This window comes from Bos grunniens, chromosome 12 (genome assembly GCF_055505025.1).
Source record: "Bos grunniens cultivar Pamir isolate PY7600 chromosome 12, Bosgru_T2T1.0, whole genome shotgun sequence".
Lineage (NCBI taxonomy): Eukaryota > Metazoa > Chordata > Mammalia > Artiodactyla > Bovidae > Bos > Bos grunniens.
In genome coordinates, this window is record NC_141176.1 from 87,456,251 (window position 1) to 87,478,698 (window position 22,448).

The 22,448-nt window shown below is 40.5% G+C and overlaps 1 long non-coding RNA gene across 7 annotated transcripts in view; it reads right to left on the reverse strand.

The window, feature by feature from the left end:
* The window catches only part of LOC147362041 (uncharacterized), a 260,259-nt gene that overhangs the window by 37,564 nt on the left and 200,247 nt on the right, over positions 1 to 22,448 (reverse strand). The window contains exon 4 of one of the 7 annotated variants that reach the window (XR_015137729.1): positions 18,094 to 18,319. The exons of 5 other annotated variants lie outside the window; for them this stretch is intronic. This is a non-coding gene — a long non-coding RNA (uncharacterized LOC147362041). Of the gene's footprint in view, positions 1 to 18,093; positions 18,320 to 22,448 lie in introns of those variants that run through there. One more of the 7 variants, XR_015137734.1, reaches the window with a different exon arrangement.

Here is a 22,448-nt window from a genome sequence, read left to right on the forward strand (position 1 = left end):
ATATATATATATATATAATCTAATGATTTTTTATGTTTTATTATGTTTATACATAATATATACTATATATATATATATATATATACACACACACACACACACAAGAGATAACTAATAAGGACCCACTGTATAGCAGAAGAAGTTCTACTCAATACTCCTATAATGACCTATATGGGAAAAGAATCTGAAAAACTGTGGATGTGTGTATATGTATAACTGATTCATTTTGCTGTACAGCAGAAATTAACAAACATTGGAAATCAGCTATATTCCAATAAAAAAATTTAAAGCAGCAACAGCAACAGATGTGTCTTGTCTCCCAGTTCCAGATGCTACAAGTCTGAGATTAGGGTGCCGGCAAGGTTACTTCCTTCTGAGTTCACGTCTGTTCCATGCCTCTCCCTTGTGGGTCCACATTTCTGGCAATTTTCTGGCAATCAGTGTGTCCCTGGGCTTACAAACCCATCACCCAGATCTCTGCCTTTTTGACATGCTGTTCTCCCTGTGTGTATTCTTCTGTGTCCCGTTGTCTCTTAATGATGTATGTACATGCTTAGGCTCAGCCAACCCTTTGTGACCCCATGGACTGTAGCCTGCCAGGCTCCTCTGTCCATGGAACTTTCCAGGCAAGAATACTGGAATGGGTTGCCATTTCCGCCTCCAGGGGATCTTCTTGACCCAGGGATTGAACCTGCTTATCTTGGGTCCTCTGCATTGGCAGGCAGGTTCTTTGCCACTGCGGCAGTTGGGAAGTTTCCCCACCTTTTGATAAGGACAGCAATTCTATGGGATGAGGGGTTGACCCTCCTGCAGTGTGACTTCATGATAACAAGTTACATCAGCATTGACCCTATTTCCAAACGAGGTCATGATTGAAGGGCAGTGGTTAAGACTTCAACATGTGAATTTGGTGGGTCACAATCCAACCCACAGCTGTCATATTAAATATAATCTCTCAGAATTACGTAAGGATGAAATCAGGTGACACACACACAAAGTTCTTGGCGTGACCTCAGCAATACAATCAAAGGTCATTCAGGGACTTTCCATGGCCAGGTGTCGCTAGTGGTAAAGAACTTGCCTGCTAATGCGGGAGATATAAGACACACAGGTTTGATCCCTGGGTCTGGAAGATCCCCGGAGGAGGGCATGGCAACCCACTGCAGTACTCTTGTCTGGAGAATCCCATGGACAGAGGAGCGTGGCAGGCTACAGTCCATGGGGGTCTCACGGAGTTGAACATGACTTAAGCGACTTAGCACGCTCACACAGGGACTTCCCTGGTGGGGCAGTGGATAAGAATCTGCCTGCTAATGCAAGGGGGGCATGGGTTTGATCTTTGATCTAGGAAGATCCCACATGCTGCAGAGCAACGCAGCCCACGCGCCACAACTCCTGAGCTGGTGCACCTAGAGCCTGTGCTCCGCAACAAGAGCCATCACAGCAATGAGAAGCCTGTGCACTATAGCTAGAGTAGCCCCCTCTCCCCACCACCAGCGGAAGCCCGAGAAACAGCAAAGAAGACCCAATGCAGCCAAAATAAAAAATAAATAGAGGTCACTCAACGTGCCTTTACTATTTGAGCATTCATCTGTAAAATGGACTCAAGGAAACAGACTCCTTAGTGGTTTCATTAAGATTTAATGTATAGTTGTAAATGGCAACCCACTCCAGTAATCTTGCCTGGAAAATCCCATGGATGGAGGAGCCTGGCAGGTACAGTCCATAGGGATGCGAAGAATTGGACATGACTGAGCAACTTCACTTTCACTTTGTATGATTCTATCTATTCTGGTATTCACTACTTCCTTGCCTTCCTCAGGAAGAGAAAGAAAATCTTTGTCTCCAGGTCTAAGCAGAAATCAGATCAAAAACTATAAAATAGGATTACTAAGATACTTAATACATGTACTATTATTAGAGGCATACGTGTGTTAGCTCTAATCTATTCACCTACAAACTTCCTTTGGCTAACACAACATGAAGTTCTACAGTAAAATTAATCCTGGGCTTAACTGGCATGATAGAAATTGTTCTCAATTTTCCTTCCAGTGACCTGAGTATGTTTTTCATTAATGAGGCAAGATCTTGAACCACCTATGTAAATTATGACCCAGGCCAAGGCCAGCTTAATACTAAGCATGCTAAGCCATGTGTGCTGGCTTTTGGAGGCATATTTTAATTAAAAGTACAGATTTATACTTCAGATGGATGGACTGAAAGTACCATGTGTCTCAAAGAGTCTGTCCACTTTTATCAGAGTTCTGTTCACTAGGTTGCCGGTTGTATGCCGTAATCCTTTTCCTGATGTAGAAACGTCTGCTTCTTAAGCTCATTTGCGTGTTTTCTTTGATGGCGATTTTGGTCAATGCATTCCATATGCTTTATTACACAATGTTGGAAAATGTTATGTCTGAATTTTTTTTACATATTTTGAGTCATCAGTGTTTTTGTACCGTGAATTGTCAGTTTTACACTCGTTGAAACAGAGTTCACTTTCTATTTCCTGGAAAGGAATTTCTTTTTCTTAATATCATCCGGTATTTCCCAAAGTAATGCAATTAAGGGAAACTTCCTAGCCTCCTTTAAAACCTGTAAGAATCTTTCGTTACTAAGATTCCTAAGAGTGCAGTCAGGGATATCTGGTTGAAATGGTGGCTAGGTGGTCCCTGGTCAATGTTCAAAGTGGATTGAGACAGGTATAGACAGACAGAGAAGGGTGAGTCTAAGTCTACACCAAGAAGACAGGGCAGCCTGGGGCAGGGCCTGGCTCTGTGGCACACAGGTGCTGTGTTTAGTTGCCCCGGCGTGTCTGACTCTTTGGGACCCCATGGACTGGAGCCCACCAGGCTCTTCTGTCCTTGGCATTGCCCAGACAAGAACACTGGAGTGGGTTGCCATTTCCTCCTCTAGGGGATCTTCCTGACTCAGGGGTCGAACCGGCATCTCCTGTGACTTCTGCATTGGCGGGCGAATTCTTCACCCACTGAACTGTCAGAGAAGCCAGGGAGAAGTCTTAATTCTGCGCTAAATTCTAGGCTGTGCAGGTGAGCGTAATCTCAAAATGGGTTGGTGCTGGCTACTGCTCTACCAATAAGTCAAATGTGAGTGAATTTTTAGAATGGATTTTCCTATTTTACAAAAAGGAAAGCTAAAAAAAAAAAAAAATAGCCAAAGAAAATAGTTTGAGTTTTGGGAATTTGTTTCAACATTTTCATATTGATGGTACAGATGTGGCTGTCATTTTACATTGTTTTTCCAGACTAAAGATTAAGTAGTGACCTTCCCTGGTGGTCCAGTGGTGCCTGACAATACAGGGGACAGGGGTTCAATACCTGGTCTGGGAAACTTCCATATGCCATGGGGCAACTAAGCCCATGCAGCACAACTTCTGAGCCTGTGCTCCGGCTGGGGAGCCACCACCACTCCAGTCACTTGCCCTAGAGGCTGAGCTCCACAACGAAAGAAGCCAGGGCAACGAGGAGCCCTCTCACCGCAACTACAGAGTAGCTCCCACTCGCCATGATTAGAGAAGGCCTGAGTGCGGCAATGAAGACAAAGAAGACAAAAAAGAGAGAAAGATTAAGTAGGGAGTTCACACTGCCCCACTGCCCACCTTCACAGCATTTTAGGTGAAAGTTGTGTTTAACATAAATAAATCTCACCAACTGGGAAATTTATATACTTGAAATGAGCTGAAATTGCTTAAAATTCCTATGTAAATTGTTTCAGGCTCTTAAAGACACCAGGTGTTTCATTAAGGTTAGTTTTTAGTCATAATTACTGTTTGGATCATTGAGAAAAGTGATGATAACCTATTTAGTGTACATATGGATTTGATCTTTTAAAAGAAAGTCAAAATATGATTACAGAGATAGGCAAAATCTCTATGTGATAACTTTATATTTGTAATCTAAGAAGGACAATATTTAAACACGTGTTGAAATAAAGTGTCTGATTAAGACTATTTTCACTAAAATATAGAATCACTCATCTTTTTTAGGCTTCCCCGGTGGCTCTGATGGTCAAGAATCTACCTGTAATGCAGGAGACCCTGTTGCGATCCCTGGGTTGGGAAGATCCCCTGGAGAAGGGAATGGCCACCCACTCCAGTATCCTGGCCTGGAGAATTCCGTGGACAGAGGAGCCTGGTGGGCTATGGTCCATGGGGTCACAAAGAGTCAGACAGGAGAGACTAAAGCTTTGACTTTCATCTTTTAAAAATACATTCACCATTTTACTTTTTCTGGAGATTTGTCTGCCTGCTTTTCTTATTTTAGCCTGTACGTGTATTTCAGGTGGTTCTCAAAAATGGCTTCAGAATACTGACTGCACATAATTAGCACATTTCTTTTACCCCAAGTCATATTCAGCCACAGCTTCTGGCAGGTCAGTTTCTTAAGTATAAACCATTTTTCAGAGATTTTTCTTGCTCTATGTTGTAGAAGCCTCTACTGTTCTTCTCAGTCACTTCTTCATTGTCAACTGGCTCTCCACAGGTGATGGTAAGATGCTTTCAGTGACGTTCCCCGATGTGTGGAAAGGTTTGGGCTGTCACGACTAGCCCCGGAAGGGGTTGCTCCTGGTGACTCCTGAGTCCAGGTCGAAGCTGCTGCTGAACATCCTGTGATGCACAGGACAGTCACCCCAACATAAAGCTCTATCACCCCAAATGTCAACAATGTCAAGATTACAAAAATCTATTCTGAGTCATTCTAAAATGAAATGATAAATGATTATAATAATTTGGTGTTGATTGAACAGTTCCCACCTGATGTCTGTATTTTATTAGAGTGATTGATTCAAATTGATATCTTCTAGAGACTGAGTCTTTGAAAAATCCACAAAAAGAATGCTCTAGAAAGACCATTTCTAATCCATTTCCCTATTTAGGTTTTTGAAGAATATAGAGCAGGGTTCTCTGTGCTGTATGGTAGGTCACTGCTGGTTATCTCTTTTGAATATAGCACTGTGCACATGAGTTTGTAAAAGAATAGGCACATGTAAATGTATATATTGGCTTCCCGGGTGGCGCTGGTGGTAAAGAACCCACCTGCAGATGCAGGAGACATAGAGACACAGGTTTGATCCCTGGGTCTGGAAGATCCCCTGGAGGAGGGCATGGCCACATGCTCCAGTAGTCTTGTCTGGAGAGTCCCATGCACAGAGGAGTCTTGTGTGCTACCACGCCTACGGTCACAAAGAGTTGGACAACACTGAAGTGACTTAGCATGCACACACACATATATATATGTATCACGGAATCACTTTGGTGTATACCCAAAACTAGCACAGCATTGCTAAACAGCTCTAGTCCAACATAAAATAAAAATTTAAAAGATTAACAAATGAAAATATAAAAATTTTCTGCACACATTTGTCTGCTATTCAAAGGACAACACTTAAGACGTATTTTTAATAAAGTTCAACTTCAAGTTGCACTGTGTTGAGGCCATCTGCTTTTCTGATCATGATATTCAACTCTCTTTTTTTCCCCCCATTGGATTGATTATTAATAATATTATCCCAAAATATTTCACAAGAAATGTAGTAGAAATTTTTTATCAATTTCATGGTTGTTTCAAGCATTTGATTTTATTGTAGAATAGTGAACATATAGATGTAAAAGTTTGGGAAAAAGTCTTGATACTAGCAATCATGATGATGATGATGATGGGAAATTATACTTCAGTTCAGTTCACTCGCTCAATAGTGTCCAACTCTTTAAGACTCCATGGACTACAGCACACCAGGCTTCCTTGTCCTTCACCAACTCATGGAGTTTACTCAAGCTCATGTCCATCAAGTTGGTGTGCCATCCAACCATCTTATCCTCTGTTGTCCAATTCTCCCAGCTTCAATCTTCCCCAGCATCAAGGTCTTTCCCAATGAAGCAGTTCTTCAAATCAGGTGGCCAAAGTATTGGAGTTTCAGCTTCAGCATCATTCCTTCCAATGAATATTTAGGACTGATTTATCTTTGGGATGGACTAGTTGGATCTCCTTGCAGTACAAGAGATTCTCAAGAGTCTTCTCCAACACCACAGTTCAAAAGCATCCATTCTTCTGCCCTCAGCTTTCTTTATAGTCCAACTCTCACATCCATACATGACTACTGGAAAATGCATAACTTTAACTAGACAAACTTTAGTTGGCAAAGTAATGTCCCTGCTTTTTAATATACTATCTAGGTTGATCATAACTCTTCTTCCAAGGAGCAAGTGTTTTTTTAATTTCATATCTGCTGTCACCATCTGCAGTGATTTTGGAGGCCCCCAAAATAGTCAGTCACTGTTTCCACTGTTTCCCCATCTACTTGCCATGAAGCAATGGGACCGGATACCATGATTTTAGTTTTCTGAATGTTGAGTTTTAAGCCAACTTTCTCACTCTCCTCTTTCACTTTGATCAAGAGGCTCTTTAGATGTTCAGTTTCTGCCAGAAGGGCGGTATCATCTGCGTATCTGAGGTTATTGATATTCCTCCTGGCAATCTTGATTCCAGCTTGTGCTTCATCCAGTCCAGCATTTCTCATGATGTACTCTGCATATAAGTTAAATAAGCAGTGTGACAATACACAGCCTTGATGTACTCCTTTTCCTATTTGGAACCAGTCTGTTGTTCCATGTCCAGTTCTAATTGTTGCTTCCTGACCTGCATACAGATTTCTCAAGAAACAGATCAGGTGGCCTGGTATTCCCATCTCTTTCAGAATTTTCCACAGTTTTTGGTAATCCACACAGTCAAAGTCTTTGACATAGTCAATAATGCAGAAATAGATATTTTTCTGGAACTCTCTTGGTTTTTCAATGATCCAATGGATGTTGGCAATTTAATCTTTGGTTCTTCTGCCTTTTCTAAATCCACCTTGAACATCTGGAAGCTCACGGTTCACATATTGCTGAAGCCTGGCTTGGAGAATTTTGAGCATTACTTTACTAGCGTGTGAGATGAGTGCAATTGTGTGGTAGTTTGAGCATTCTTTGGCATTGCCTTTCTTTGGGATTGGAATGAAAACTGACCTTTTCCAGTCCTGTGGCCACTGCTGAGTTTTCCAAATTTGCTGGCATATTGAGTGCAGCATTTTCACAGCATCATCTTTCAGGATTTGAAATAGCTCAACTGGAATTCCATCACCTTCACTAGCTTTAGTGATGCTTTCTAAGCCCATTTGACTTCACATTCCAGGATGTCTGGCTCTAGGTGAGTGATCACACCATTGTGATGATTTGGGTTGTGAAGATCTTTCTTTGTAGTTTTATGTATTGTTGCCACCTCTTTTTAATATCTTCTGCTTCTGTTAGGTCCATAACATTTCTGTCCTTTATTGTGCAAATTTTTGCATGAATGTTCCCTTGGTATCTCTAATTTACTTGAAGAGACCTCTAGTCTTTCCCATTCTGTTGTTTTCCTCTATTTCTTTGCATTGATCACTGAGGAAGGCTTTCTCACCTCTCCTTGCTATTCTTTGGAACTCTGCATTCAGATGCTTATATCTTTCCTTGTCTCCATTGCCTTTTGCTTTTCTTATTTTCAGGGCTATTTGTAAGGCCTCCTCAGACAAACATTTTTCCTTTTTTTATTTCTTTTTCTTGGGGATGGTCTTGCTCCCTGTCTCCTGTACAAAATCATGAACCTCTGTCCATAGTTCTTCAGGCACTCTGTCTATCAGATCTAATCCCTTGAATCTATTTGTCACTTCCACTGTATAATCATAAGGGATTTGATTTAGTTCATACCTGAATGATCTAGTGGTTTTCCCTACTTTCTTCAATTTAAGTCTGAATTAGGTGATAAGAAGTTCATAGTCTGAGCCATAGTCAGCTCCCAGTCTTGTTTTTGCTGACTGTATAGAGCTTCTCCATCTTTGGCTGCAAAGAATATAATCAGTCTGATTTTGGTTTGACCATCTGGTGATGTCCATGTGTAGAAGCTTCTCTTCTGTTGTTGGAAGAAGGTGTTTGCTATGATCAGTGCATTCTCTTGGCAAAACTCTATTAGCCTTTGCTCTGCTTCATATTTTACTCCAAGGCCAAATTTGCCTGTTACTCCAGGTATTTCTTGACTTCCTACTCTTGCAGTCCAGTCCCCTATAATGAAAAGGACATCTTTTTGGGGTGTTAGTTCTATATGGTCTTATAGGTCTTCGTATTCAACTTCAGCTTCTTCAGAATTGTTGATCAGGGGCATAGACTTGGATAACTGTGATGTTGAATGGTTTGCCTTGGAAACAAACAGAGATCATTCCGCCATTTTTGAGATTGCATCCAAGTACTGCATTTCAGACTCTTTTCTTGGCTATAATGGCTCCTCCATTTCTTCTAAGGAATTCTTGCCCACAGTAGTAGATATAGTGGTCATCTTTGTTAAATTCACCCATTCCAATCCCTTTTAGTTCACTGATTCCTAAAATGTCAATGTTCACTCTTGCCATCTCCTTGACCACTTCCAATTTCCCTTGATTTGTGGACCTAACATTCCCGTTTCCTATGCAATATTCACGTATACAGCACTGGACTTTACTTTGGTCACCAGTCACATCCACAACTGGGTGCTGTTTTTGCTTTGGCTCCATCTCTTCATTCTTTCTGGAGTTATTTCTCCACTGATCTCCAGTAGTATACTGGGCACCTACTGACCTCACAAGTTCATCTTTCAGTGTCCTAATTTTTTGCCTTTTCATACTGTTCATGGGGTTCTCAAGGCAAGAATACTGAAGTGATTTTCCATTCCCTTCTCCAGTGGACCACGTTTTGCCAGAACTCTCCAGCATGACCCTTCTGTTCTGTGTGGTCCTACATGGCATGGCTCATAGTTTCATTGAGTTAGACAGGTCTGTGTCCTTGTGATAAGATTGGTTAGTTTTCTTTGATTGTGGTTTTTAGTCTGTCTGCACTCTGATGGAGAAGGATAAGAGGCTTATGGAAGCTTCCTGATGGGAGAGACTGACTGACTGGGAAACTGGGTCTTGTTCTGATGGGCAGGGCCATGCTCAGTAAATCTTGAATCCAATGTTCTGTTAATGGGTGGGGCTGTGTTCCCTCCTTGTTATTTAGCTGAGGCCAAACTATGGTGGTGGAGAAGGAAATGGCAACCCACTCCAGTATTCTTGCCTGGGAAATCCCATGGACAGAGGAGCCTGGTGGCCTACAGTCCATGGGTCACAAAGAGTCAGACACGACTGAGCGACTTCACTTTCACTTTCAAACTATGGTGGAGGTAATGAAGATAATGGTGACCTCTTTCAAAAAGTCCCTTGCAGGCACTGCTACACTCAGTGCCCCCAACTCTGCAGCAGGCCACCGCTGGCCCATGCCTCCACCAGGGGCTCCTGGACACTCACAGGCGAGTCTGGGTCAGTCCCTTGTGGGATCACTGCTCCTTGCTCTCCTGGGTCCTGGTGTGCTCAAGCTTCTGAGTGTGCCCTCCAAGAGTCTGTTTCCCCAGTCCTGTGCAAGTTCTGGTGGCTCTGTGATGGGGTTAATGGCGACCTCCTCCAAGAGATCTTATGCCATACCTGGGTCTGCTGCACCAGAGCCCCTTGCCCTGTCACCGTCCACTGCTGAACTTAAACTTCTGCCAGTGCAACTAACCTCAACTTTATACCTTACACACACCCAGCATATTGGTGATTAACTTACTCGCAGTAACACATTTACATTTGGGGAGGTTGAAAATGTCAGTATGAGTCTTCCTGAATGAAGCTTCGCATGGCCTTTTTCATTTGAGTCTCACTTTCCCACTAGACTGGAAGATAGTAAATATCCACTAAGTTCTGGTTGAGCAAACACATGCTTGATGAAAATAATCTCATCTCAGAGACTTCCCAGGTGGCTCTAGTGGCAAAGAACCCGACTGCCAGTGCAGGAGACATAGGAGAGCTGGGTTTGTTCCCTGGGTCGGGAAGATCCCCTGGAAAAGGACATGACCACTCACCCAAGTATTCTCGTCTGGAGAAACTCATGGACAGAGGAGCCCACGGGCTATAGTCTATAGGGTCGCAAGGAGTCAGACACGACTGAAGTGACTTAGCACGCATGTACAGAGACTTAGAGTACACCAGATAACCATCTGCGAAGCGCCACTCACTAGGCAGAAGGTAAAGTCCAGGAGGTCTCATTCACAACTTATGCTCCTAAACAGTGTGAGGAACATGCCAATTTCTTAATAAGATACTTTTAAATGAACAAATTAATGAATATTCAAACCAATGTTTTTTTATGCCTTACCATTTTAACAGTAACGGCATAAATAAGACTGAAAGTGAGAGCATTATACAATGCTGCATATCTGCTTCCATGAGGTTAACTTTAAAAAACTAATTAAAGATGAGTGTCAGGGACTTCCCTGGGTGGTTCACTGGTTAAGACTCTATGCTTCCACTGCAGGTGATCCCAGTTCTATCCCTGGTCTGGGAACTAATATCCTGCATGTTGTGTGGCCATAAAAAAAAAGAAAAAATAGGTAAAATGATTCTGCAGAAGACTATTAAATTGAGTCTGGTTGTATTTATCTTTGTAAAAATTGCAGATTAAAAAAAAAAAAAGCAGGAAGGGTGTGTTACCTGTTTAGAAAAAAAAGATGACTGTCATTTATGAAAGACTCATCCCAACTATGTACCTTCAGTTTCTTGATAGTTTTAAGCATCATCGAAACAACGGACATGAATTTGAGCAAACTCTGGCAGATAGTGGAGGACAGAGGAGCCTGGTGTGTTTTAGTCCATGGGGTCGCAAAGAGTCAGACAGAACATAGCGACTGAACAGCAACAGTAACAAAGTATCTATCATCTATCTATCAATTTATCTATCTGTCATCTATCATCTATCATCTATCTATCTATTTATCTATCTGTCATCTAGCTATTGCTCTGTCTACATACCATCTACCATTCTCTCTAATATCTCTGCCCACCTGCACTGATAAAATAAAATGAGACATTTTACCCCATTCAAAACCGTTTCTTATCAATACCAGATCTCCTTCTGGTAAAGTGGAGGTGTCAACCCATTTAACAAGCACTAGGTATTATCATTTCTAAGAAAGAGTCAAAGGCCATTTCTCTTTGCTCATTAAAGGGACAGATTTCCATCAACAATTTCTTATTATTACCTACCATCTGTGCGAAGGCTGTACCTAATTACCGGCCTACCCTGAGTTTGATAGGCCTTATTTCTGATAAACAGAAAATAAAATGAAGCTCGCATATGAGATCCATTACAGAAAAAGCTTGGAATAAATATAGTAGATTTATTTTTTCCCATTTCACCAACCTGACAAGGCAGCTGCTGGAAGGCTCACTTATGAGTCTTTGTTTAGAATGAAATTCCAAATGATGAAGCATGAGACTTAATGACAAAATGTGCTATATGGTCAATGGGGAAGGAAGCGCTTCTCAGGCTTCTGTCTTAGATACATCAAGAATTAAAAGAATATGAGATGATTTACAATGATAGATAATCGTTTCATGCCACTGAATTTTAAATCGACACCTGGGTTAGGCACGGCGAGTAGAATGTGAAGCCAAGCACATTCCAGGAAACAGTAGTGTTGGCTTTTAATATTCATAAAGTTTTTCAATCGAAGCTGTACAATATGTTCTATCGCAGGTGACACTTTGGGAGATTATGTCAGATGATGGAAAATCAGCAGGTGCGTGACTATCAGTGTGCCAAAGGAGGTGGGACATAGGTATGTCATTCATTTCTAAAAGAAGGACTGCAAAATGTATATTCAAATGGGATATACAGAACTGAGTTACAAAATGGGAAATAGCCAGGACATAATTGTCTATAGCAATTTAATATCACGAAGTAAGCAATGTTGAAATATGTGGACAAAGTCACCGGTGTGTGTGTGTATGTGATAATCATTCAGGCGTGTCCAACTCGTTGTTACCCCATGGATTGTAGCCCTCCAAGCTCTTCTGTCCATGGAATTCTCCAGGCAAGAGTACTGGAGTGGATTGCCATTCTCTTCTCCACAGGATCTTCCAGGGATCAATCCCAGGTCTCCTGCATTGCAGGCAGATTCTTCACTGTCTGAGCCACCAGGAAAGCCCGGAAAAAGTCGTACTGATTAACAAAGGGAAAATATCAACATCCATTAAAGTAACTGAAATGTACAAATCCTAAGAGCTCAGTCCTATGAATTTTGTAGATTATTTATATTTATGCAACTAAACTCAAAGGAAGATGTTGAACAGTCTATGAGATCATTCTCTCCTGCCCTTTCCAACCCACCACAGGGAATCTGATGTCTGCCACTGTAGTTGTGCGAATTTGTGGACATACTATAAACAGAAAAAATCAGTGCTCTTCCTCAGTGCACAAATCTTCTTTGTGTTCAGTTTCTCTTACTTAAGATATCCTTTTGGAGATTCATCTGTGATGTTGCATGGATCAATGGTCTGTTTTCTTTAACTGTGATCTGTGTTCAGTCGCCAAGTCATGCCTGACTCTTTGTGACCCCCTGGACTACAGCATGCAGGGCTCCTCTGTCCTTCACTATCTCTTGGAATTTGCTCAGATTCATGTCCACTGAGTCAGTGGTACTATCCAACCATCTCATCCTCTGCTGCCTCCTTCTCCTTTTGCCTTCAATCTTTCCCCACATCAGGGTCTTTTCCATTGAGTCAGCTCTTAGCATCCGGTGGCCAAAGTACTGGAGCTTCAGCTTCAGCATCAGCCCTTCCAATGAAAATTCAGGGTTGATTTCCTTTAGGATTTACTATTTTGATCTTCTTGAAGTTCAAGGGACTCTAAGAGTCTTCTCCAGCATCACAGTTTGAAAGCACCAATTCTTCAGTGCTCAGCCTTCTTTATGAATCAATTCTCATATCTATATATGACTACTGGAAAAGCTATCGCTTTGACTATATATGGATCTTTGTCAGCAAAATGATGTCTCTGCTTCTTCCTTCAATTGTTGACTCTTAGTTTACTGTATGGGTCTGCCTCAGGGGTGGTATTTCTAATTCACTTTTGTATCAATGTGCGCTTGGATTATTTCTGGCTTGGGGCTCTTATGAATTAGTCCGCCGTGAAGTTAGCAGCAGCAGTTTTCTAAACAAGTCATCTTTATGGACCGATGTTTGCATTTATTTTGAATAGCTGGTTAGAACTGAAATTTAAAAGGTCACACATTGACCATATGTTAAACTTGATAAGAAAGTGCCAACCAGTTCTTCAAACCATCTGACACTCTCCCCAGTAAAATATGAAAGTGTCGTTTCTTACACATTTATCTAATAGTTAATGTCTACAGTCTTTTTTTAGACTTGTTTTTCATGTGGACCATTTTTAAAATCTTCATTAAATTTGTTACAATACTGCTTCTCTTTTGTGTTTTTTAGTTTTTTGGCTGTTGGGCACGGGGGATCTTATCGTCCTGACCAGGGATCAAACCCACAAAGGTGAAGTCTTAACCACCAGGGAAGTTCCTACAGTCTTTTATTCTTAATATCAGACACTGCAGTGGGTGTAAAATGGTACCTCACTGAAATTTTAATTTATATCTCCGTGATAAGTAGTACTGTTGGTCTTTTTATGTGTGTCATGGCTTAGACGGTAAAGAATCCACCTGCAATGCAAGAGACCTAGGTTCTATCCCTGGGTAGGGCAGATTCCCTGGAGAAGGGAGTGGCTACCCACCCCAGTATTCTTGCCTGGAGAATTCCATGGACAGAGGAGCCTGGCTGGCTATACAGTCTATGGGGTCATAAAGAGTCAGACACAAATGATCGGCTATCACTTTCACTGACTACCACATAGCATATATTTTTGGTGACATGTATGTCTTTTGACCTAACATTTTAAAAATAATTTTTGAGGTAGAGTTCCTATAACATAAAACTTAAAGTGAATAATTCAATGATGGAATGCAGTACAAAATAACATCACCACATCTCTCTAATTTCAAAACATTTCCATCAATGAAAATCAAAATCCTTTACCCGTTAAGCAATTTTTCACTACTTCAACCCCCTGCAAACACCAATCTGCATTTTGTTTCTGTGGGTGTATCTATTCTGGATATTTTATAGAAATAAAATGATACACTCTATGATCTCCTGTGTCTTTTTCGTTTAACATAATGCTGTTACATACGGTAGCATGTGTGACTACTTGACTTATTTTTATGGCTCAGTGATATTCCGCTGTGTATAGATACAACAGTTTATCTATTTGTATGTTTTTAGATATTTGGGTTGTTCTCACATTTGGGCTGTTGTGACCAATGTTGCTATGAACCTGTGTGTACAAGTGTTTGTTTGTGTACATGCACTTCTGTGCGCCTGTTTTCTATTCTTTGGGGTATATATCTGAGAGGCACCGGTGGTGGGTTAGTCCCTAATTCATGTTTGATTCTTGTGATCCCATGGACCGTAGACCACCAGGCTCCTATTTCCCAGGCAAGAATAATGGGGTGGGTTGCCATTTCCTTCACCAGGGATTAAACCTGGGTCTCCTGCATTGCAGGTGGATTCTTTTACACACTAAGCCAGCAGGGAAGCCAGGAGGAACTACTGGGTTATAATGCAATTTTATATTTACCTTTTTAAAAACTGATGTTTTCCTATTAGTTGTTGATTTACAGAAGCTTTTTTTTTATATTTGGAACAAGTCTTTGTTAAATAAGCTGCAAATATGTTTTTGTGTCTGAGGCTTAACCCTGTCTTTGGACAATTAAAATTTTTGAGTTTGAAAAAAGTTCAACTTTTCATCTTAGCGGTTAAGTCTATGCGTATGAAAGGTGATTTGTGGAAGAAAGCCCTTTGCAATACCCATTGTACTGTAAGTGGTATTGAAATAAGTGCTGGATGCCAGCAGCAGTGCGTGTTAGCTTCCCGATTCAGAGTGGCTGGAGTGCAGAGGAAGGGACAGTGGTTTTCTGTTTTGCTCCGTGAAAGTGAAAATGTTATTTGCTTAGTTGTGTCCAACTCTTTGCAACGCCATAGAACCCTTTGCAACCCCAGGCTCCTCTGTCTAGGAGATTCCCCAGACAAGAATCCTGGAGTGAGCTGCCATTCCTTTCTTGAGGGGATATTCTCAACGCAGAGGTTGAACCCCAGTCTCTCACACTGTAGGCAGATGCTTCACTGTCTGAGCCACCAGGGAAGCTGCTCTGTGGGGTCACTTGCATTTGTGGTGATTTTCCTTTCAGGGCAGTTCTTAAGAATGGTTTGGGCCACTATGGCTACACGGTTGGTTTTGGGGAGCTTTTTCTCCAATATCCACTTCCCAATTCTGAGAGTTATCGATGAACTCTGTCCTTGTATAATTCAGATAACCTACAACTCTAAAAAACATTTTTGGAGCATATTATACATTCTAAATGAGTAAAATTAACAATATTTCCTAAAGTGCTTAAAATATAAAACTTAATTTTTAATTAATCCTTTGCAACTGAACAAAAAATATAAATTTCACAACATATATAGGCATTGTTGGCAAGGATAAGAGTAGATTAAAGCAATATCATGTGATTACAAGAAAATCACATTCACATATTAGGGAAAGTAAGAAATGACTTTATTTCTGAATATTAGTATCACGTTGTGTGTTTGTCCTAAAAGGTAAAGAGCGGTTCTCATGCACCATGAGCCTTTTGTTTACACGGCACATCCTCTCTTTTCCTGTTTTGCACTTTTAACGTGTCTTCACGGAATAATCTTGCTATTATGTGAGAGAGAGTTTCACTGTCTTTCTTTCCAGCAAATAAGTTTACAACTAACCAAAGACATCTTGAAATTTAGGCTTCCCTATTTACAAACTGCATCTTGGCTCTTAGCCATGGTTGAGTTCCACTGGTTCCGGCAGGAGACAGGGTCCAATTTCAGTGCCCTTGCTTTACGAGACTGTGAGAAGTGGGGGGAAAGAGAGCAGTTTCTAAATTGGAATAAAAAAGGAGGCTTCCTTTTTCCATTTCAAATGACACCATCTTTAGGCTGCTGAAAAAATCCTTTATTGTTGACACTCAGTGGAGGAGGAATTCAATTCCATGCTATCAGGAGAGAATCAAGGATGTTGTAATTGATACTCAGAATAACACGGTAACCTATTTTCACAGGAAAGGTCTTGAGAATGACAAAAAAAAAAGGACTTGAAAAATAACCTGAGATCCTGAAAACGGTGGCCACACAATTAGATGTTAGCTAGTATTTTGCTGGTTTATTTTTTCAAAAACAGGTAGTATTTCTAAGAAGCTCAGCTATATCATAGTTCAAATTATGAGAACGCAAAGACTAAGAAGATACATCTTTGCATTTTTTTTCTGAATGTGAAATAATATTTCCATTTGCAATAGTTCAGAAAATAATTTTGTGTTACATAAAGTAAATGAGTCTGTGTTATATAAAACCAATGAGTAAGTATATAGATACATACAAAATGGAATTTGGACAAGCATGCATGCAGTTTACAAATGTATTTAGATGTTTAAGTCATGATACTAAAATTTTTTCATTTTCCAAAATCTAAATCTGGAAAAAAAGAAGGGGAGGGAGGGAATAGATGATATTTGAGATGGAAATAAAAGCTGTGATCTACAAAAATCCTATCCTGAGTATATTTCTCTATCTCTCTGTGTGTGTGTCCATAGGTGCTGTGGTGGAAAAAAAATGTTTAATATAAAATGATGCATTTCAGTATAAAATGATACATGATAAGTATCTTGACTTCAGAGTAAATCAGTTTTGTTTATTGTGTGTGAGACGGAGCACACAGGTGTCAGTTCCCTTTACTGAGACTGGATCTAGACTTAGCTGGGCATACGGGAGAGAGAGAAACCAAGGCAGACATTATTTAGTTATCACTTCAGAGCTTCCCTTTTTTTTTTTTTTTTATTAAGGCTCTAATGACTCTCTGAGCCCAAAACAAAGTCTCCTTCTTCATACTGCTGCAGCGTTTGGTGTCCAGGTATCTTGTGTTGTTGAATATACGGCACTATAGTTTTTGAAGCTCCCTGAATGCACAACTGCTGTCAAACTTAATTACCACTATCTAAGATCAACTTCCTAAAATGCACACTTATGACAGTAATTTTCTGGAATTAGTTTACTATCCAAACAGTAACATGAAATGGTTAAGTGCATACTCTCTGCAAACATGGGTTTTGGCACCAACTTTTTAGCTCAAAGGAGACAAAGTGTATTTTCAAAATAGGAATCTCTGAGAATGATGGAGCATCCGTTGTACACCTGTTAAAGACAAGGGAAAAGCATAGGTGTTGGCTATTTCCAAATAAAACATGAGTTGTGTTCCAACACAGATATTATTTTATGCACTGTCAGCTGACCCCATACTGCTCTGTGTAAATTCCATTTATAACCTTGACTCTCTGTTTTCTCCTTTGCTTCCTCTTTTTTTTTTTTTTTTTTACTTGTCACCTCCCTGATCCCATGTGGATGTTCTGAGTTCTCCTCTTGGTTTTCCTATTTTTCTTATCTCTCTTGTGACAATCTTACTAAATAAACCTTGCAGATTCAGATCACAATTCTCTTCAGATGATTTGCAAACCTTTATTCCTCCCTTGACCATGTCTTCAGATCCAGACTCAGATTTCTAATTGTCACCTAGACTTACACCAGCCCTGAAAACTTGTGTCAATGCTGAACTCATTGCCAGTCCTTCTAAATTATTTCTTCCAGCTGTTTTATTTGTGCATGAATTGCACCAACTTCATGTCAACCATGTTCAAATCCTCGGCATTAACCTTGACCATATCCCCTTCCTTGTTCCCACATCCATTTATTATACAAGCTTTAATCTTGCATTGATAGCATCTTCTGCATTCACTTTTTGAAATTCCACTGACAAGGCCAGTGGAATATATCAGCATCTTCTAACTGTCTATAGAATCCCTTTCTCGAGACCAGTGATATATACCTCAAGTCCAGGTGCTTCTATGTAAGCACCTACCTCTAGTTTCTTTGCAGTGCAAACATCTTTGAACTACATCTCAGCTTAGTTACAGCTCTCTGGTCACACTGTTCCCTTACCCAAACTCAAGTTCAAATCCTTAGGCATTAGACAGGTGTACTGAGGTCTGTCTTGGAGTTTTTTCAACCTTATTTCCTACTTTTCCCTTTTCATCACTCTTTGCACAATCAAACACCCCTGTTTGGTGTGCTCCTTACAGGATCATGGGCTCTAGGGGTACTTATCTTCATAACATTCTCAAGCAAGAACAGGAGAATATAGGACATCCCTGGTGTTCCAGTGGTTAAGACTCTGCACTTCCACTTCAGGGGATACTGTTTCCACTCCTGGTCTCTGAGTACAAGAAGCTTCACAAGCCCCTGGGTGCAGCCAAAATAACTAAAAATTAAAAAAAATAATTTACTAAAAACAGGACATGTTTTTCTCCATCAACATATTTCTGCATTCCCTTCTCTCTTCAATTCTATTTAACAGTTACCTTTTTCACAATCTCAGTTTAGGTGGCTCAGATGGTAAAGTACCTGCCTGCCAATGCAGGAGACATGAGTTTGATCCCTGGGTCAGGAAGATCCCCTGGAGAAGGAAATGACAACCTGCTCCAGTATTCTTACCTGGAGAATCCTCTGAACAGAGCAGCCTGGCGGGCTACAGTGCATGGGGTTGCAAAGAGTCAGACACGACTGAGTGACTAAGCGCAGATTATAGCTAGAACAGGATCTTCACCTTGAGGCCAAGACTGTTTTGAATTCATCTTTGAAGTTCTAGTACCTAGCAAAATTTCACATGCATTCTAACCAGTCAAGAATGATTTACTGAAAATAATTAAATCCTCAGAAATAATTTCTTCTTCTGAATTTACTATAAAATATAATCCTATTTTATTTTATTGCTATATTTAATATTTTCTTATATTATATTTATTTATGAACTGATCTTCTCTCTCCAACTAGAGTATAAAGTCTTAGCTGGCAAGATTTATTTTTTTTTATCCTCAAAGACCCAGAATAAATCATTTCATACAGCAATAAACTCAAACAAAATTTTAAAGGAAATATCTTTGGAATTTTTCCAAGGGGAGTATATTTAAATAGTTATTGGTTTATGCAGTTAGGCACAAAATCTATTTCATCATTGTTGCTGACATGTTAGCTATGTACTTTTTAAAAATGTAGTATATAGTAATGTACGGTTTCCCTGGTGGCTCATTCAGTAAAGAATTATCCTGTAATTCAGGAGACGTGGGTTTGATCTCTGGGTTAGGAAGATCCCCTGGAGAAGGGGATGGTTACCCACTCCAGTGTTCTTGCCTGGAGGATCTCATGGACTGAGGAGCCAGGAGGGCAATGGTCCATATGGTCGCAAAGAGTCAGTCACGACTGAAGCAACTGAGTGCACATGCGTGCATGCTGATACTAACGTAGCATTAATATGTAAGTAAGGCGTACAAAAAGTTCCATAATTTTTTAAAATGCTTATTTTCAATAGGAACAGTGGAATCAAGAAGTGTATAAAATGATTCATTATATAAATCTATGTATGAACTTCTGTGCATTTATGTTTCTGGGATATTTAAAGCATGGGTGCTCTGTCATGTTGGAAATGATTTTAAAATATGTATCTTGCCTTGATCGATCCTTGATCGATTATTGTTGGTTTTTCTCATCCTCACTTGATATGTCTGGTATATGCTGTGAGTATCTGGTGCAGTTAAATGAAAATAACAAAGAATTAGAAATTCTCAGCTGCACTGAGTGAATTAACACATCATACGCTTAACACTATATGTATTAAGCATATGTATATGTATGCTTAATATGTACATATTAAGCATCATGTATCTATGTAGGAAATAATGACTGTGCACTGAACACAATCTAAGTTCTTTAATCTGGATATTGTATCCTTCAGCTGTCTAGCTCTTCAGATGTACATTAAACACTTAGGAACATACATACGAGCCTGTCCACACTTGCACATATGCACATACATTTATCATTCCACGTGTTTGTGGCTTAAAGTAGCCACCCAACTCACACCCTGCTTAAAGTCTATGCAGAAGTCTCATAAGCCTCGCGTTTCAGCAACTGCAGACCTGCTCAGCACTGTGACACGGTCTTTAACCTGATGGGAAATCCAAGAAGAGTGTATATTTGACACTCTTCTTCACGTGGGATGTACTGCTTTGCCTGCAAGAGCAGGGCTTCCAACACAGTATGGATTCTGAAGACATTTCCCCTTATTACATCATGCCTTGGAGAAGAATGTGAATGGCTTTCCATAGTTTTATTTTCTTTAATGTGTCAGCCAAAATTATATATCCTTCCTTTCTGATTTTATCATCTAATAATCCTTAAAACACTAAATAAAAATATTCAGATTTTTTTAAAGAAAACTGCAATAACTGTACTACACACACTTGCATTTCCTTTGAACTCTAGGTATTCTATCAAATTGCCAAGAAAGCACTGTGTATCCTTTTGTTATTACCCTTGGAAATGTAGCTGGAGACCATGTATGATATGATGGGTGCATCCAATAAATAGAATAAATAGGGAAGTTTATAGCAGAGCTCTTTTCAGGCAGCCTTAAAAGAACAGGCAACTGAACCATCACACGACAGCTAGTTCCAGACCAGTTTTAAAGCATTAAAACTAAGCAGGCATTTCCATGTAATCAAACTGCCATGGTTCAAGTAGTTGCGATGGGAAAATGTGAGGGCTTCTTCTTCCTTTCCGGCTCTTATCTCCTTTAAAAATTGATTACATTTTACAGAAAGATCCTGAACTTGCCCTGTCAGAGAGGCAAAACATACAGTGATTTTTATCTGATTTAAGAACACCAGAGAAAAATGTCTGTTAGAAACAGCCAGAGGACATCACCAGACAACTGGGGCTTGGATGTTCTGCGTTGTGACACCAGCGTTAAGACAGAAGTCTGCAGAACCTGGGTGTTGCCCTTTGAAAGCTTATTTTGAACGGTGAACTCAAAAACATCTTCCTACACTGTGCAGACAGACAAGAAGCACTGCAGAAGGTGCCGACGTTAGTTTCGTTTTATTATTCCTAAAACATAAGCACAGAAGTCAGCTCCGCTGTTCCCTTAGGATGCCACTTAAGTTACTAATAAGTTGCTCCAAGTATACAGTGTCAGTGCCCCCCATGTGGCTCAGTGGTAAAGAATCTGCCCATCAAGCAGGAGATGTGGGTTCGATCTCTGGGTCAGGAAGATCCCCTGAAGAAGGAAATGGCAACCCACCCTAGTATTCTTGCCTGAGAAATCCTACAGACAGAGGAGCCTGGCAGGCTACAGTCCATGGAGTCGTGAAGAGTCAACTGAATTCCCTTAGCACACACAACAAAATGGAAGGCTTCATATGTTAAGTCAGGTAAAACCCACAGTCACTGTACATATCACACTATGTCTCTGGGAAGAAATAGAGTAGGGAGCTAAGTCAGATGATGAACTAAAATAAAGCATCCTTAAGTGAGGTCTTAGGTGACCCAGAGATGCAATAATCTCCAGCATCCCTTGCAAGGTAATACTAATTCAATTGATCAGCAATCATAGCTTATTGAGTGCCTACCAACTGGGTGCCAAGCATAGCTCAGAGCAGAAGATGCAAATCAAAGTAAGCTCAGGGTGTATACAGCCAAATATCAACAAAAAGAGAGGACTTATAGTGCAATGTATGTTCTTGCCTCATCAGTTCAGTTCAGTTCAGTTCAGTTGCTCAGTCGTGTCTAACTCTTTGCGACCCCATGAATCCCAGCACACCAGGCCTCCCTGTCCATCACCAACTCCTGGAGTTTACTCAAACTCATGTCCAACGAGTCGGTGATGCCATCCAGCCATCTCATCTTCTGTCGTCCCCTTCTCCTCCTGCCCTCAATCTTTCCCAGCATCAGGGTCTTTTCCAATGAGTCAACTCTTCGCATGAGATGGCCAAAGTACTGGAGTTTCAGCTTCAGCATCATTCCTTCCAAAGAACACCCAGGACTAATCTCCTTCAGAATGGACTGGTTGGATCTCCTTGCAGTCCAAGGGACTCTCAAGAGTCTTCTCCAACACCACAGTTCAAAAGCATCAGTTCTTCAGCGCTCAGCTTTCTTCACAGTTCAACTTTCACATCCATACATGACCACTGGAAAAACCATAGCCTTGACTAGACGGACCTTTGTTGGCAAAGTAATGTTTCTGCTTTTTAATATGTTATCCAGGTTGGTCATAACTTTCCTTCCAAGGAGTAAGTGTCTTTTAATTTCATGGCTGCAGTCACCATCTGCAGTGATTTTGGAGCCCAGAAAAATAAAGTCTGACACTGCTTCCACTGTTTCCCCATCTACTTCCCATGAAGTGACGGGACCAGATGCCATGATCTTAGTTTTCTGAATGTTGAGCTTTAAGCCGACTTTTTCATGCTCCTCTTTCACATCATCAAGAGGCTCTTTAGTCCTTCTTCACTTTCTGCCATAAGGGTGGTATCATCTGCATATCTGAGGTTATTGAC